Here is a 12,439-nt window from a genome sequence, read left to right as displayed (position 1 = left end):
CTCCTGATGACACAAGGATTAGCATAAGGAATCATGAGAATGCAACAAACAAGCATGATCGGTGCCATTGATGCTTTGCTTGATGATCAAGCAGGATGAGACGTAAATCCACTCGTGTAAGGGAGAAATCATGTTGTTTTCATTTAATCCAACCGTAATACAAGCAAAAACGACACCTTTTTGATGTTTGGGATGTATATAATGAAGTAATTTATGTCGGAGTGTTATTAGGTAGGCCAACACGAATTTCTCCTTATTTTCGTTAAGCTGGCTCATAGAATCTCAGACTACTGTTAACCAGTCAACTCCTCTCTCATTCTTAATTTTACTTTAGTTTATTCATCATTCTCTATTTATTAATTCACATTAGCTTCTAGTTTCTTTTTCTTATGAAATGAGGGATTTCGCATTATAAAAACCACATGCAACTAAAGACTTGAGGCTAGTGGCCATACTATTTCAATTTTCTATCTTGTGGGAAATCACGAGTCGCCCTAGCAATCATAGACTTATCACTCGCGTCCTTCCTTTTTTTTGTGTTCAAGTCTGAAGTAAACTGGATCAAGCTGATGCCAGTTTGTGATCTGTTGCTGTAGGAAGAAGGTGCTTAGGAATTCAATAGTGAGCTCGCGATAGGTAGGCTCAATGATGTCGAAGAAGCGTGCACAAGGTAGTGTGTCAAACAGTGCACGAACATCCTGAGCAAATCCCACTCTCTCCAAGGATACAAAGTCAATGCATCATCCGGCCATTACTTGCTTCCATCTCCTCGCTTGGAAGCGGCTCTCGTTATCAGCATTTTAAAATGTCCATAAGCTATGTCGACCGCGTGCGGGTGGATTTGCAGCTGCTGTTCTTCTTGCTCGGACTAGTTGCTGTTGTGGTGGGGGTGCTGGTGCTAGTGGATGCCCAGGTGAAGGTGAAGTAGAAGAAGAAGTTCGCTCGCCACGCGAGCGCTTGCTAGTAGCAACTGCTGGTGACGGAATTGATCTCAGTCCCTCATATTGCCTAATACAATCAATCATTAGTATTCGAACAAGAAATCAAGTTAACATAAATTACACTGAAAGTTTAGCAACATAACGACTAGAATTTGATTAACAGGAAACTTTAGGCTTAAAACTAAGACTAAAGCCTCAATTTCCTGCAGAAAACTAATTTCCAATGGCATTCCAGCCCACACTTAGCATGTCATTATTAAAATGACAAATACAGAAACTAATTTGAGCCAAATATAATCCAAATCAAACTCGACCAGTGTAAATAAAAATAAAAAACAATAAACCAATCAAAGCAATAAATATTGACAAATACTATAGCATATCAAAATGTGTAAATAATAAAAAAAATACATAAAAAACTCAAACTTAACCAAATAAAAAGCAAAAGGTTTGAAAAATCGAGAAGAAGAAGAAAAGCACTTTAGAACTTTAGAGAGGAATAGTTGTAAGAGGTTTGAAATGGCCTCCTTTTATAGTCATGGGGGTCAGCATAGGCGAGGGCTTGGCCATGCTGTCAGCATGAGCTAGACTCAACACGTGCTGAAGCTTAAAGAGTCATCCATGTGCAAGTTCACCACGGGCAAGGGCGTGGCCATGCTAGTCAGCACGGCCTGGTGTTTCCGCCCATAGTGCCTTCAAAAGCTGTGGTGGACGGCCAATTCTAAGTTGCGCTACGTGCATGTTCACCACGGGCAAGGGCATGGCCGTGCTATCAGAAGAGGAAGAGCTGAAGTGTTGTAGTTCAAATTGAGACAGGTCTGAATCTGAAATATACGATTCAGTTGAGGAGGGAGTCGACTCCGTAGAGACAGGAGGGTTTTGCTGTATAGCCAATAGTAAAAACAAATGTTTCTTCGTCTGAAGAACTTTCATCATCTGTGCTGGTATCTGAATATGGAATAGCAAATAGAGTCTGAATGAAGTGTGGAGGGATCTCTAAAGTTACATATTGCTCTGTTGTTACTAAAGAAAGAACACACTGAGAAAGAGCAGATGATTGTACATACTCTTTCACTGCAACAGAGGGTCTAGAGATAATATGTCTTAGGCTCTGATACCAATTAGGGGGCAATATGTCAAAAGAAAACAGATGAGAAAAATCAAGTTTCTGATGTGCAGGATCCTCTGACGAGGCAAACACAAAGCATAAGATTGATGATAGAGAGGATGAAAAATAGTAAAGGTAAACAACAAGGATCGAACAAGACACTGAATAGTTATCTGATTGACACTCTATGTGTAAGGGCCCTCCTTCTTTTCCAGTAATACTAGTTCTTCAGATTTTAGACTGTATCATAGGTGGACTATCATTTGCAGTTGGACGCTGTGGGGGATGTTGGTCTTTCTAATATAAGAAGTTTCCTTAAGTGCAGCCTGTGGTGGCTTCAGAAGCAATGGTGGACGACCAATCCCAAACTCTTATACGTGCTTGTTCATCACGAGTAGGACTCCAGCGGTGCTGATCAGCATGACCTGCAGATCCAACCCGTGATGCCCACGAAAACCGTGGTAAACCACTGACATCTCAGCCTTTCTTCAACATCTTGAACCGCCCAACTCCTACCTGCATTCAACACATATACATACACATTTAGGCTATAATTCATGTAAAAATGTATCAAACAAGGAAGTTCATATTCACCAATCACCAAAAATTCGACTTCAGTTATTAAAACCCTAGCTTCAAACAATTAGGTTTACTCACTAAGCAAGTGCTCTAACTACCATCAAACATGCAAACAACTAATAAAATAAAAAAAATGTAAAGCTAAATATGGGAATGCCTCCCAAAAGCGCTTCTTTTTGGCTCTCGAGTCATTTAGCTGGACTCGACACCGGACTACTTTCGCTCGAAAAGCACCATGTTCACTGGCTTCTCAACTTCTAGCGAGTTCTCATGATAGTGCTTCAGCCTATGTCCATTAACCATGAAGTCTTCCTTCTCCGGATGATGCAGTTCCACTCTGCCATATGGAAAGACTTGCTTAACTACGAACGCTCCCGACCATCTGCTCTTCAGCTTACTTGTAAACAACCGAAGACGAGAGTTATATAAGAGAACCCTGTCTCCAGCTTTGAACTCTTTCGAGCCTTTCACTCACTGATTGTACCACTTCTTCATCCTAGCTTTGTAAATTATGGAGTTGTCATAAGTTTACTGACACCACTCCTCTAACTCATCCAACTGCCATTGTCTTTCTTTACCTGCAGAATCACCACTAAAATTGCATGATTTGAAAGCCCAAAGGGCCTTGTGTTCCAATTCAACAGGTAGATGACACGTCTTACCATAAACTAGCCTATACAGTGGAAAGCCGATAAAAGTCCTATAGGCTGTTCTAAAAGCCCACAGTGCATCATCTAACTTAACCGCCTAATCCTTCCTACTAGTCCCCACGGTTCTCTCTAGAATGCATTTTAGACCCCTATTAGTTACCTCACTTGCCCACTAGTTTGTGGGTGATAGGGTGTAGAGAACCGGTGTGTGACCCCATAGCATTTAAGTACTTTCCCAAGTTGGGTATTACAAAAATGGGTCCCCCTGTCACTAATCAATGCTTTAGGTGTACCAAACCTAGCAAATATTTTCTTGAGAAACCTAGCAACTACCTTGGCATCATTAGTGGGGAAGGCTTGTGCCTCTGGCCATTTAGAAAAATACTCAAAAGCCACAAGTATATACTTATTTCCATAAGAAGAAGGAAAGGGTCCCATGAAGTCGATGCCCCAAACATCAAAAATGTCAAAAACTTGTATACTAATTTGGGGCATCTCATCAGGAGAAGAGATATTACCTGACTGCTGGCATGCATCACAAACCTAGACAAAGGTTCTCACATCCTGAAAGATTGTAGGCCAGTAGAATCCCGCATCCAACACCTTCCTAGCTGTATGATTGGCCGATTGATGGCCTCCACTTGGTCCCTTATGGGAATGCTTAAGGATTTTTAAAGTTTCCTCCCTATATACACATCGTCGAATCATTTGAGTTGCACAAACATGAAACAAAAAGGGGGCTTCCCAAATGTAGTATTTCAAGTCAGCAAAGAATTTTTTCTTTTGCTGATATGTCATACCTTTTAGTAGGATCCTTGCAACCAAATAATTAGCATAATATGAAAACCAAAGGGAATCAGTATATACCTGCAATGAGCACAAATGCTCATCGGGGAAGCTATCATCAATGGCCCTCTCATCAAGTGCCGCCAAGCTCGGGTTCTCCAACCTCGATAAGTGATCTACTGCCAAGTTCTCAGCACCCTTTTTATCCTTGTTTTCTATGTCAAACTCTTGCAAGAGTAGAATCCATCTAATCAGTCTTGGTTTAGCATCATTCTTTTCAAACAAGTACCTCGATGCCGAATGGTCCGTATAGACAATGGTCTTTGATAGCACAAGGTATGAACAGAACTTGTTGAAGGCATAAACGACAGCTAACAACTCCCTCTCAGTGGTGGTATAGTGCTCTTGGGCGTTTATCAACCTCTTGCTAGCATAATAGATAGGCTAGAACTTCTTCTCGACCCACTGTCTAAGAACAGCTCTAACTGCATAGTCACTAGCATCGCACATGAGTTCAAAGGGTAACCACCAATCAGGTGAAACCATGATAGGAGCTATGGTTAGTAACTTTTTTAATAATTCAAAAGCCTATAAGCAATCCGAATCAAACACAAAAGGTACATCCTTAACAAGTAATTGAGTAAGAGGCCTAGCTATTTTAGAAAAGTCCTTAATTAATCTCCTATAAAAGCCAACATGCCCGAGGAAGCTTCTAATAGCCTTAACAGAACTAAGGGGTGGCAATTTCAATATATTCTCTACCTTAGCTCTATCTACCTCCATCCCCGCATGTGAAATCTTGTGCCCCAACACAATACCCTCTCTCACCATAAAATGACATTTTTTTTAATTTAGAACTAAATTTGCCTTAATATATCATGCAAGCATGCGCTCTAAATTAGACAAGCAGTGCGAGAAAGATTTACCGAACATTGAGAAGTCATCCATGAAAACCTCCATGGACTCCTCAATCATATTGTGGAAAATCGCCATCATACATCTCTAAAAAGTAGCAGGTGCATTACATAAACCAATGGCATCCTCCGGTATGCAAATGTCCCATAGGGGCAAGTAAATGTTGTCTTCTCCTGGTCCTCATGTGCGATTAGTATTTGGAAATAACCTGAGAAACCATCAAGAAAATAGTAAAACATATGGCTGGATAGACGCTCAAGCATTTAATCAATAAATGGAAGGGAAAAGCGGTCCTTCCAGGTTGCATCATTTAGCCTCTTGTAATCAATGCAAACCCGAAAACCAGTTACCGTCCTTGTTGGTATCAATTCATCCTTCTCATTCTTTATCACAGTCATCCCTCCTTTCTTTAGTACAACCTGCACAGGACTCACCTACGAGCTATTAGATATGGGATAAATTAAACCTGAATCAAGAAATTTAACTACCTCCTTTTTCACCACCTCCTTCATGTTCGGGTTAAGTCGTCTTTGTCTCTGCACCATTGGCCTGAAACTATCCTCCATCAGGATCTCGTGTGAGCAAAAACTGGGGTTGATTCCAAGGATGTCTGCAATCTTATATGCGAAGGTCGTAGGGTACTTCTTGAGAGACGATAGCATCATCTCCCTCTCCTCAGGAGTCATGTCTGCTGCAATAATAACTGGCAGCCTCTTTGCCTCATCCAAGTAGGCATAACTCAGGTGCTTGGGTAGTTCCTTCAACTCTAGGACTGGAGGGTCCTCAATAAAAGGTTCCACCTTCTGCACGTTTGACCTATCAAGAGAAACAAACGGGTGAATGGAACAGCTGGGCTTACTAGCCCACAAACAAGCGAGTTGTTCCAACACTTGCTCATTGGACAACTCCCTCTCATCTCCCTACAATGCAACCTGCAAAGGGTCATCAAGCAAAATTTCCTACATATGCGACTCAACAACATCATCTAAGACAGCTACATAAAATACAGTATCATCATGGTCTAGGAAATGTCTCATGAAAGTCACTAAGTTAGAGGTGATAGTCTCGTCATCTACCCTAAGTTGGAGCTTCCCATTACAAAACTCTATAACGACCCTAGATGTAGCAAGGAAAGGTCTACCTAAGATCAATGGCATAACACTCTCACCCTCCATATCCATGACAATGAAATCTACAGGAAATATAAACTTGTCTACCTTAACAAGTATATCCTCAACTATACCCCTAGGAATCTTAATAGTCCTATCGGCTAACTGAATGCTCATCCTAGTGGGTTTAGGCTCACTCAAACCAAGTTTATCAAACAAGCTAGTGGGCATAAAATTAATACTAGCTCCTATGTCAGCTAATGCACCACTAATATGTAATTCACCAATGACACAAGCTACAATGAAACTCCCTGGATCACGCCTCTTAACAAGCAGCTTGTTTTGCAGAATGGCAGAGCACTCCTCGTTCAGGGTCACCAATTCCAAATCCTCCAGTCTCCTCTTGTTGCTCAATATCTCCTTCATAAATTTCACATACTTCGGCATCTGTTAAATAGCCTCAACAAAATGAAGGTTAATGCACAGTTGTTTAAAAAGGTCTAGAAACTTACCTAACTGCTGGTCAACCTTTTCCTGCCTCAGTCGAGCAGGATATGGGGTGGGTGGCTGGTACTCCTTCACTGGATTCTTCTTCTTGTCCTCAGCTCTCAGAGGCTCTATCTCCTCAGGTTCTGGTTCCTTCCTGGTAGGCTCATCCTGCACAACAACATCACATTATTAGGTACAGGTAAGGAACTAGATAACTACCTACCTGATCGCAAGGTGATAGCCTTGCAGTGCTCCCTTAGGTTAGACTCTGTAGTGCTCGGGAGTATCCCTGGTTGTCTCACAGCTAACATCTTAGAAATCCAGCCTATCTGGTTCTCCAGATTTTGAATGGAGGCCTGCTGATTCCTAAGTGCGTTGTCCGTCTGCTGAAATCTGTTATCGGTAGAGGACACAAATTCCATCACCAACTCCTCGAGATTAAGCTTCTTCTCCTGAGGTGGAGGTAGTTTGCGTGGACCAGCTTGCGGCTGTGGCTTTTGCTGATGCAATCTTTGAAAGCCAGGTGGTCCCTGGGTGCTGTTATTCCTCCAACTGAGTTGGGATGATTGCACCAACCAGGGTTGTATGTATTGTTGTACAGATTGTTCTACTATCTTGGTGCATTACCCATATAGTCTACCTGTTCAAGGTCAGTAGAAACAATAGAGGATGAAGAAGTGGAAGGTGAAGCAAACATACCTCCCGCATTACAATTTGCACCATAGTGTGGGCCATTACAGAATTCACAGCTTATCCGGGCTGCATGAACCAACATCTGAAGTTGGTCTAATTTCTTGGTTAGAAGCTCCATTTGAGCTACCAAGGCTGCCGTGGAATCTAGCTGGTTGACCACTCCCTGCTTGACTGGCTGAATCCTAGAGGATTGCCACTGGTAGTTGTTCATGGCCATCTCCTCTATTAGATTTTGTGCCTGCTCCGACGTCTTACTATTCAGAGCGCCACCTACTGTAGCATCTACCATCTGCCTAGTAGCAAGGTTCAAATCGCTGTAGAAAGTCTGAACCTGCATCCATATTGGTAGTCCATGATGCGGGCAACATCGGAGCAAATCCAGGCATCATACATGCTCTCATCATCGAACTGCACAAAAAAAGATATGTCATTTCTTAATCTAGCAGTTTTAGCAGGAGGAAAGTACTTATATAAAAAATTTTCAGCCAAAGATCTCCATGTTGTAATATTGTTGGCTAGGAATGACTGGAGCCATCTTTCCGCTCAGTCTCTCAAAGAGAAAAGAAACAGCATTGAATGGCATCATCAGTTGTTCCATTTATCTTGAAGGTGTTGCAGATCTCCAAGAAGTTGGCTATGTGAGCGTTTGGGTCCTCGCTGGGCAGATCCCCAAATTGTACACTATTCTAGACCATTTGTATCACGTTTGGCTTTATTTCAAAGTTATTGGCTGCCACAAGTGGTCGCAATATACTCGTCTGTGTCCCCTCAAGAGAAGGTCTAACAAACTCGTACATTGTCCTGCTTTCATCCACAGCCTGGTTATTGTCTCCCATCCCTGCTGGTCTATTCACGGGGGCTTCAATCTCTATCCGCGCCTCCTCTTCTTCTTGTATATGCTTCCTCAAAAGACGGAGGAATCGCTATGGTTCAGCAAGAGGAACTACAGGAGTAGGATTAGAGCTCCTGGTCATAAACTACCTGAAATTAAGAGGCAGCAACCAAAGACCACATAAATGAATCACAAAAAGAAATAAAGAATAAAATGAAGGAAAAGACAAAAAATAAAAAATGACTAGATTAGCACAAATACAAATTCACTGTAGTTCACACAAAAGTTCCCCGGCAATGGCGCAAAAAACATGATAGGCTATTTATGTAGCAACATTCTAAGGCAATGAACCTATCGATACAGACTAGCACTAATGGCGAGTATCAAGGTCGTATTCTCGGGAAAGGGTGATCCTAGAACTACTACAGCGTCTTATGTTATCTAACCTGAACAAAATCGATGAAATTCCTATTCTATGACTAGATGCAAGCTAAGTAATTAACTAAATGTCAAACGGTCAGCAAAGATTTAGTGAAACAATCAAAGGGAGAAAGCAAACTCAAGGGGACCTAAGCTAGTTGGATTTTAGTAAAGGTAGAGATTATATTGATTACCAATTATAATTACCTATGAGCAGATTCTAAATTGAATTCGATTTCCCTCTTGAGAATATCGAATTCCTAAACCTAAGAACCTAAACGATGGAATCTCTTTCTAACGATTGATTTTAGGTTAGCCTTAAGATTAAATCCACTACTATTAAGAGTTGTTAATTCTTAATCCGTCTAGTCAATTACCCTTATCTCTAAGTGATCATTAACTAGTTCTTGCTATTCAAATTTCCAATTACTAAATGAACTTCTCAATTACATAAAGCAATCTAAACAACACAATTCACAACGTCTCATGAATAATGCGATTTCTTATTAATAATGAAAGCAAGAAGAATACAAGCATTGATAATCAAAATCTCATAAACATTAAATGCAATCCAATAACAAAGGAACCCCATTGGGTTCAACAGTTCTAGCTACTCATGCTAACAAATAACACAAAGTAAGGAACAAATACAGAAAAGCAAATTGAAAACATGTACACCCTTCTTCTTCAAGTCAAATGAACAGCCTTAAATCCCCAAATCTAAATAATGAACCTCAGATTACCTATTGAATGCCTCCAGATCCACTCTTGATCTTCAATGTGATACTTAAACCACTCGAATCCGTCCTTCAATATTCGAAATACTCCCAAAGTTGAATATGGAAGTCTGAAAAAGGGTGGCTTGTGCGTGTATGTGAAATCTCAAGTCAGAAAATCGAACCCTAGCAAAATAATTCGATTTTGCCTATATAGTTGTCCCAGCACGACCGTGGTCAAGCCCGTGCTGGTCAGCACGGGCGGAGTCCAGGCCGTGCTGGACCTTCGAGTCCCGAAAAATAGCTATTCTCCCTGACTGTGCCCTCGCTGATGCTAAGCCACGATGGGCCATGATGGAGGCCATGATGGCCTCAGAAACCGTGCCTAAAGGACACTTTTGAGGGTCAAATGTCGATGGTTCAGCACGGCTAGAGTCCAGGCCGTGCTCAACCTTGAAATGGTAGCTTTTGCTCAATTTTAATGGATTCTGGTCTGTATTTGCACGTATCTCCCTCGACTACTGATAATGGCCATCGATGATCACTTGAAACATGAAAGGAACTAAAACACAGGTGATTCTGTCATAAAACGAGATAACTATGTACAAAAATGGAAGTAATTGGGCATATAAACATGTGTAAAACAATGCATCCATCAAATTTCTTTTTTGGTATCTATTCTAAGGTTTTTTCTTTCTTTGACCGGTCCCTGGTGTACTTCCTTCCCCTATGTCAGCACTCCTTTTCCGGATCTAGATATCGAGAAAAGAATGAAAATTCCTATGATGAAAGTTACTGCCTTCTTGGGTATCATGAGATGTAAGACAGGTGAATCCGAGGCTAGGGTTGAGGTTAATCCAGCCGGAATGACCTTTTAAAAATCAATGTAGACTCAATTTTCAAGAAAGATAAAATGTGAGGGTCAAAATGACAGTTTTTATAAATTCAATAACATAATTGCAAAGTCTTCAAACTTTCCTGTGTAGAGCCAATTGGCTCTACAAATTGGCTCTACGTAGCGCCAATTGGGTTCTTATAGTCCTACGTCATTTTTCTTGACTATTTTACATACAAATACAGATTCTAGAAGATTTTCTTGATGATAATCATGATTTTTATTCATAGTTATTTAAATTTTGAAAAATAAATTTGGATATTTATCGATATTATTTGAAATCTATCATCTCCCTAAGGGTTTCTCTTGAAACCCTACTTCTATAAATAGAAAGAGGTAATTAGGGTTAGGGTTAACAATTAAGAACTGGAATTTGGCAACAAGTAATAACGACACTTGAAAAACACTTAGAAAGAAAACACACTGAGAAAAACTAGTGAGAAAAGAAAGAAAAGACTGTCGTGCTTATTGATGTGTGCTACTTATGTTAGTTACAATCTAAGGCAGTGTACCTAACGATGCAGTCTAGCACTAATGGCGAGTATCAAGGTCGTATTCATCAGGAAAGTGAAAGCCCAGAGTTACTCCTTTGTTCTTTGTTATATTAACCTAAAATAAATGATGAATAATTTCTAAACTAACTAATAGCTACAATGTAAGTTCTAAGGGAGATGCAAGAGTAATTGATAACTAAAATAACCAAGACAAGAAAGCAAACCCAAAGGGAACCTAAACTAGTTGGTAATCAAACAAAAGATAAAGGATTGGTGAGTCTAATTATGGTACCCGTGGATGAATTCTTAACCGAATTCGGTTTCTTTCTCAAGATAACCGAATTCCTAAACCTAATAACCTAAAGTTGGAATCTCTTCCTAACGATTGATTCTTAAATTAGCATTAAGCTTTAATCCGCCTCTATTAAGCTTTGTTAATTCTTAATCTGGCTAGTTAATTATCCTTATCTCTAAGCGATTATTAACCAGTTCTTGCTATTCAAAATTCCAATTGCCAAATAGACTTCTCAATCACACAAAGCAATCTAAACACACAATTCACAACGTCTCATGAATAATGCATTATCTTATTAATACTGAAAGCAAAAAGAATACAAAACTAACCCAAACAATCCAACAATATAATAGCAAGCCTACATAGTAAAGAAATCCGAATGGATTTAATCAATCTAGCTAATCATGTTCATTATCAAAATACACAAGAATTCAATTACAATAATGAGTAAAGGTAGAGAAAACCCGATTACACCCTTGGATGAGAGTAAACAGCCCCAAATCCTTTGGCTCCAATTGAATCGATTCTTGTTCCTCTTGCTCGATTTGAAAACCAATCAACGAACCTCACCCAATCTTCAATCCTTGAAGGGAATCCGCTTGAAACCTTGATCCAAGTCTCCTTTTCCCTTAGTTCCAGCTCAGAAAACCCTTAGAGAGAGAAATATTAGGGTTTGGGACATTCTCCCCCGCTCTCCTTTTTCTTTTTTCCTCTCTTCTTTCTTTTAACTAATTCCCCCTATCGCCGCCAACACTGCCATGTTGGTGGCCGTGTTCCCAACACGGGATGGTGTTGATGCCCGTGTTACTCTCTGTGGCCGTGCTTTCTAAGAACTTATTTTTCTTTTATGTTTGATGACACCCAACACGGCCGTGTTTGTGCCCGTGTTGGGAACACGGCTAGTGTTGAAACCAACACGGCCATGTTCAACTTCCTCATGCTCGTACTTAGCTTATTTCGGCAGCTTCGGCGTCCAATTATGCTCAAATTCTTTCCTTTATCATCCTTTGACTTCTTTTGGACCTAATGCACACAAACAGACGCATATGGTGAGTGTTGGGACCAATTCACATCCAAACGTCCATAAAATCAATCTTAAAAACCCCATTTAGATGTGTGTATTTTACGCACATCAAATAACCCCACACTTAGCTCATTGCTTGTCCTCAAGCAATCAAAAGTAAAATAAAGAAAATAAACCATTAAGAAACAACACTTAAGCTGACAGACAAGCTAGAGAGGTCCTGCACATATCCTTAACAAGCGTAAGTCAAACAAAAAGAAACGAAGCAATCGATTCAAGTATCACAACCAAGATGCCAACAATTTGCAAAATACTGTCTCAACAAAATTATTCAGAACCAACTCCTCACCAGATTCACTCTAAATCACTTAAAGTCTCAAGATATCGGCGGACTGCAGCTGCAAGTCCGACGATTTCCAGTGCTGGCCAGTCTATCCTACGCCCCTTTCCCAAATCTTTATGCCTTATTGATTGATATCTCTGCTCAAAGGTG

General features: G+C 40.4%; 1 pseudogene; it reads left to right on the top strand.

Annotated features, from left to right (window-relative positions):
- The first annotated feature begins 7,617 nt into the window (after positions 1-7,617).
- LOC112536472 lies at positions 7,618-7,711 on the top strand (annotated as a pseudogene).
- The last annotated feature ends 4,728 nt before the right edge of the window (positions 7,712-12,439 follow it).

Source organism: Ricinus communis, chromosome 6, assembly GCF_019578655.1.
Source record: "Ricinus communis isolate WT05 ecotype wild-type chromosome 6, ASM1957865v1, whole genome shotgun sequence".
NCBI lineage: Eukaryota > Viridiplantae > Streptophyta > Magnoliopsida > Malpighiales > Euphorbiaceae > Ricinus > Ricinus communis.
This window is presented reverse-complemented; position numbering and strand designations above follow the sequence as displayed.